This window comes from Etheostoma spectabile, unplaced genomic scaffold, assembly GCF_008692095.1.
Source record: "Etheostoma spectabile isolate EspeVRDwgs_2016 unplaced genomic scaffold, UIUC_Espe_1.0 scaffold00019494, whole genome shotgun sequence".
Classification (NCBI taxonomy): Eukaryota; Metazoa; Chordata; class Actinopteri; order Perciformes; family Percidae; genus Etheostoma; species Etheostoma spectabile.
In genome coordinates, this window is record NW_022604952.1 from 967 (window position 1) to 6,958 (window position 5,992).

At 38.4% G+C, this 5,992-nt stretch overlaps 1 pseudogene; it reads left to right on the forward strand.

The window, feature by feature from the left end:
• The first annotated feature begins 2,320 nt into the window (after positions 1-2,320).
• On the forward strand, positions 2,321-5,533 carry LOC116684697 (transmembrane and immunoglobulin domain-containing protein 1-like; annotated as a pseudogene).
• The last annotated feature ends 459 nt before the right edge of the window (positions 5,534-5,992 follow it).

Below are 5,992 nucleotides of genomic sequence, written 5' to 3' on the forward strand. Positions count from 1 at the left end.
TGCAAAGGAACTACGGGTATGTGTAGTGGAGCAAAAAGTACTATATCACCCTAAAACGGAGTAAAGTATAAAGTAGCATTAAATTGAAATATTTTGAGGTGTAACCTAAGTACTTATTGAGTAAATGTGTTGTTACTTTCTACCACTGGTGACCAGAGATGGGAAGTAACGAAGTACAAAATTTTGTTACTGTAGGCCTACTCAAGTAGATTTTTCAGATATTTTTACTTTACTTTACTATTTATTTTGTTGGCGACTTTTTACTTTTACTCCTTACATTTTAACACGAATATCGGTAGTTTCTACTCCTTACATTTTACAAAATTGGCTTGTTACTTTACTTTTGTACTAAATTTGGTCTATCAGGTGTGATTGTGAGTGGTGCATGTCGGAGAATAGCGCGGACACGCGCCTCACACCGCGAGCGGGCGCGCACGCCACACGGAGAAAAAAGTGAGAGAAAAGAAAAAGGGACATTCTGGAGGATAACCAGTTAAATTCGTCTGCTCTTTGAGAACTGTAAGTCGTATAACTTATGCTGTCAGTTCATTTAAGTCTGTTGTTGCATTGGTCTATAGTTCTTGCTCATTTAAAAGTTAGCTTGTTTGTGTTCTTCACCTGTGAGCCAGGTTACACCTGTTACCTAGGTTACACCTGTGAGCCAGGTTACACCTGGTTGTTGATTCGATATAATGGCGATTGCTGAACGCCCTCGCTCAGTGAGATAATTTATAATAATTAAGTTTATTGTTATTATTTACTAGCATATATGATTCCTATGCATTGTGTACGGTAGCCTTTACAATGTTATTTATTTAATTTATTACTCCACAAACAGCCATAGCAGAGCTACCCACGCCCATGTTTATACTGATGCTTGATTGTAATAAAGCATCAACAGAGAGAAGTTGTCTTCATCTGTGTTTTAACAGACACACCTGGGTCCTAGTTGGAAACCAGAATCAGCTCTCAATCCAGTCCTAATCTAGTCCTCACCAAGTTTAAAATAATTTCACTGGAGTTAGTTATTATTTCTGCATCATCAATACCAAATTGAATCTAATTGGATGGGAATATACACAGATTTCTCACAAAATCACACTTGAGTTCATATCTTGCTACTTGGTCAGAATCTTATTAGCCTGGAGTCCCAGTCTCTGTCACAATAAGTAAGCTATATGTTTTAGGCCTATTGGCAGACAGCCATTTAAAATGTAGCCAATGGCATATAAAGATCCTTTTCTCCATGTCCACTGTGGTTTCACAGCGTGCACTCTGGTAACATGTGTCTGGTCCAGGGAGCTTTGTCAAGGCTACTTTTACTTTTATACTTTAAGTAAATTTCCAAGCCTCTACTTTGTTACTTTTACTTGAGTAAAGAAGTTAAATCAGTACTTCTTCTTTTACCAGAGTATTTTTTAACACATGTATCTGTACTTTTACTTGAGTACGGGAAGTGAGTACTTTTGCCATCTCTGCTGGTAACATATATGTCACAGTGTGTCCAGTAAAGAAGTTGTCAGAAGAGAGACTGTTGTTTTAAGTGCAAATGTAAAAGCACTTATCCGCTGGGTAGTTAGCAGCTTTGCTCTCCATTTATGCCAAAAATGCTGTTGATGACTTATTTTTTATTAATACATTTAGTCTCTGCTTACTGTCAATCATCTGGCCTGAAAAGCAGGAAAAAGCAGGGCCAAGGGTGGTTAGGGACACGTCTTGTGTTTGGGTGAAAATCCTCTCCCGTAGAAGTCTCAGACTGTATCTGTTTTGCAGGCCGAGCTCTGCTAGGCACTAACCTTCTGAAGACAAAACACAACGCACAAACATGTCACGTGGTAGCAACTGAACCCCCCTGTGCACATAAGATCAACCAGAAAGGGAAAAGAGTGAGACAAATTTAGGGAGAGCTATGGATGCATAATTTTCCCTAACCTTGTCTCTGGAACATATTCCATTGTAATAAACGTTCTTTTATCCAACCTACGGACTTGAACCCTTCTTCCTGAAAGAATCTAGAAGGGCAGGATTTTAGCCCAACAACAGTGACTTGCTTCATCAACAAATGTGTAGGACTATACTGTCAAATGCATTATTACTGTCTTGTGGGCTTAACAACCTTTAATTATTAAAAACTAAAATTTGAAGAAAGCACAAGATGTGCATTTGAATGCTTACACACTCAAGACGTTTTAGTGCCATTGTAATGACTATAGCCAATAAAAGACTTTCCTTGCGTTTGCACATTAGAAGTATGAAACAATAAAAAAAAATCAGGGGTGGGAGGATTGAAAGGGTGTTGGCACAAACAGGAAAGGAGAATGATGAAAAAGTCGTTGAGAAACAGTGAAGAAAGTTATAAGAGTGTGGACATGAAGCATATGTTAGCTAGAGGCTAGAACAATCCTCCACATCCTCATGTTTACAGGGAGAACAAAGAAAACACGGACAAGAAATAAGAAGAAATAACCATTGTCTGGTAAGGGGTAACTTTAGCGCTATCATGCATTTTATTCACATATTTTATGTTTAATTTAAGGGTAAACCCAGAGAACATTGGTACTGTGTTGCTGGTATGACTTGCTTCTAAAAAAAAAATAGTAACTCTTAATATTTCTTTTAAACAAACCACAATCACATATTTTTGCTTTTAACTTTAATAAGTGTGAACAAGCGAACTATAATGGACTGCAATGTTTTTATCCAAAAGGATGATTTTACGGCAGATCTAACAGGCAATTGTTGCAAAATTCAGTCTTCGAAGTCTTGTAAAACACTGGGGAGAACATAATCTATGTAATAAAATTGGTTTCCCTTTCTTGGATACAATATTCTGGTAACATTGATTTTCCTGCTTAATCTTATTGTATGACAGATATTTTAAATTGGATATGACAAATGCAATTGATGAGTCGAACTGTACCAAATGTGCTTGTGTGTAATATATGAAAGCAAAACAAAAATCTATGAAATGGCAGGATTTCATGAAAAATAATTGCCTTGAAAAGCATTTTCAGACTTTGTACTCTTAAACCAACGCTTGAAAACAATTCTCTAATTCTCTAATATACTATACTTTAAAATGTGGGTAAAAACAAACGATAAATGTGTTAAGTATTGTTGTTTTTGTCACAGATGTTGGTAGTCTAACAAGGAGAAAAACAACTGAGACTAAAAAACAACAATTCATACTACTTTATGTAAACCATGGAAGGCATTATGAAAGGAAACACAAAGCAATGTAAAAACATTATATACTGTAGATTTAATTAATGCAAACAAATGACAGAGTCTATCACTGCTGCATGTCTGGAGCTTCTTTATATTTTTGTTGTTGAAAATTGCTGGACTTTTGGTAAATTTTGATTAAATGAGAATTTTTAATAAATCTTTTATTAATGCTCTTTTCAATGATCTTTTCCTCACTTGCAGGTTCATCCGAGGACGGGTAAAATGAAGTTGATCAGACCCCTTCTTTTCCATTTCCTCCTGTACTGTGCAACCGAGACATTAGGTAAGCCTGTTTGCAAGTCTGGTCACCAAGAATGAATTGGCCTCTTTTATTATTATTATTCCGATAAAAGATTTTGTTGTGTGCAGTCTAAGCTGTTACCGCTTCACTCAGCTGTCTCTTAAAGTCTCAACCTTCTCCCCCTTTTTTTTCTTAAGGTGTCAAGATCCAGTCTGTCCCAGGAGTCAACAGTGAGGGTGTTATACAGACAGAGCTGGAGAAGACTGTGTCTCTGGTATGTCAGTCTGACGGCGACCATGAGAGTCAGGCTGATGAAGAGTTGGTATGGAAGAGGAATGGTGCTGCCATCAGTCTGACAGAAGAAAATAAAAAAGGTCACAGCAGCGTGTGTGTTACACCCATCATCTATGAAGACAATGGTGCCACTTTCACCTGCCACCTGAGCAAAAACGCCACAGTTACCGCCTCAGTCACCCTGAATGTCACATGTGAGTACCTTTAAATGAATGTTGTAATTATGTTGATAAGTATGCTACTTGTAATTGATAACTTAAATAAAGCATTTGGGTCAACTGTATTTTAAGCCATGCTAGGGATGGCAATGTCAGTCTGTCAGTCCACCACTCTGGTCCACATGGAAGTATCCCAACAACTATTAAATGAACTGCTGTGAAATTTTGTGCAGATATTCATGCTTCCCAGAGGATGAGCCCACTGATTTGTGTGATCCACTGACTTTTCTTCCAGTGTCACTATCAACTCAAGATTTGTGAAATGGCATCCCCATCTGTCTCAGCTCTACACTGTGTGTTTCATTCTAGCATGCATGCTAACGTGATTAACTAAGACAATGAACGTGTGAAACCTCACTCACTAAAGATCAGCATCTGAGCATTGTCATTGTGAGCGTGCTGATGTTAGCAGAGCCTAAGCACAGCCTCACAGACCTGCTTGTGTGGCTTGTTAAGCAACAGCTGCAGTAACAAACTGAGGAAGAAGAAAAAAACAAGATTAAGAGTCTACAGGCAGCCTTAGGCACAGTGGTGCTTTGAGCTAAATGCTAACATCAGCTAACATGCTTTTGCTTAACACTGTTTACCACGTTCTTCATCTAGGTTTAGAGGGACTGTTATTAGAATACATCTTCAGGGACCCATGAAGGTCGGTACAAAAAAAGCATGGCAATCCTTCTGTAATAGTAAATATTTAATTACAGTATTTCAGTCAGGACCAAAGAGGTGGGCCAACCAACAAACTGACATTGTCATCTATAAAAGCATACTATTAGCGTTGTTAAAACTGCTGGCTGCAAAATACAATTGAAAATGTTCCTCTTCAGATCCCCCACAGCTCTCTGGGTCAGAGGAAGTTGCAGTAGAAGAAGAGGCAGTGCTAGTCCTGCAGTGTGATATCTGGGCCAATCCACCTGTGTTTTCTGTGTCTTGGAAACTAAATGGGAGCACAGTGGATCTATTAGCAGGTGGCTTCTCGGTGACCAATGACGGCTTAACAAGCCGGCTAACCGCCAAGAAAATGAAGAAAAGCTTGCATGAAGGCACGTATCAGTGCACAGCAGAGTCCCCCATCTATGGAGGACACAGCAAGCAATTCATTGTTGCAGTAACAGGTCAGTTCACACAATCAGTGCAATCAACACATGAAATAATGAATCAGTCAGTGATGTAAAGTAAGAAAAAGTGGGTTGATCATTGTCTTCCCCCTCATCTGTAGAAAAGACCTTGAAGGTACCACTAATGCCCATGATAGCAGGCCTAGGGTGGTGTGCCTTACTGCACTTCTTGCCATTGCTTCACGGTGGGACAAAATTACAAAGGTAACATGCAGAACACACTTACATTCAGAACAAAGACTGACCCTGTCTCATTACAAACTGAACCTCCTAATGCTGCATTTCTCTTTTGACAGTGCTGCAAGTAGGTTGTGCTCAGAATAACCAATCTTCTCTTCTTCAACAAATGAGAGAAGCCATGAAGACATCATGGCATGTTTTTTTGTGATTGGTGACCGTGATTACCCTTTTATCATATTTGACATTCAAATATGGGCTTAATTGCTTTCATGCTGAGAGTTTGAAGACCAATACAACTCTTCTATCGGTCCGTTGAGAATTGGGTGACATACATCTAGCAGATGGTTAGCTTACCAGCTGCTGGCAGTAGCTTCACATTTATCTTATATGATAAATATGAAGCTATTGACCAACATGAGGTTCTTCTCTTGGTATTAAGCAAATAAGCATTTTTCCCAAACTGTGCTATAAAATCAAACAACAAAATGTAGCATGAAATTCATTGTATTCTCTGTTGATTATGGCCGAGTGATTCATATTTTTGCAATGTGAATTAAGACCATCCTTAAACTTTTTACTTTTCACAGTGTGATGCACCACAGTCTGTTTCTTGTTATCTTTGCAATAAAAGTGCTTTTGTTTTTGTGACCTTGGTCTTTGGTTTCCACATTTGCACTGAACTTTAACTCCTGACTCAACAATACAACCAAGAC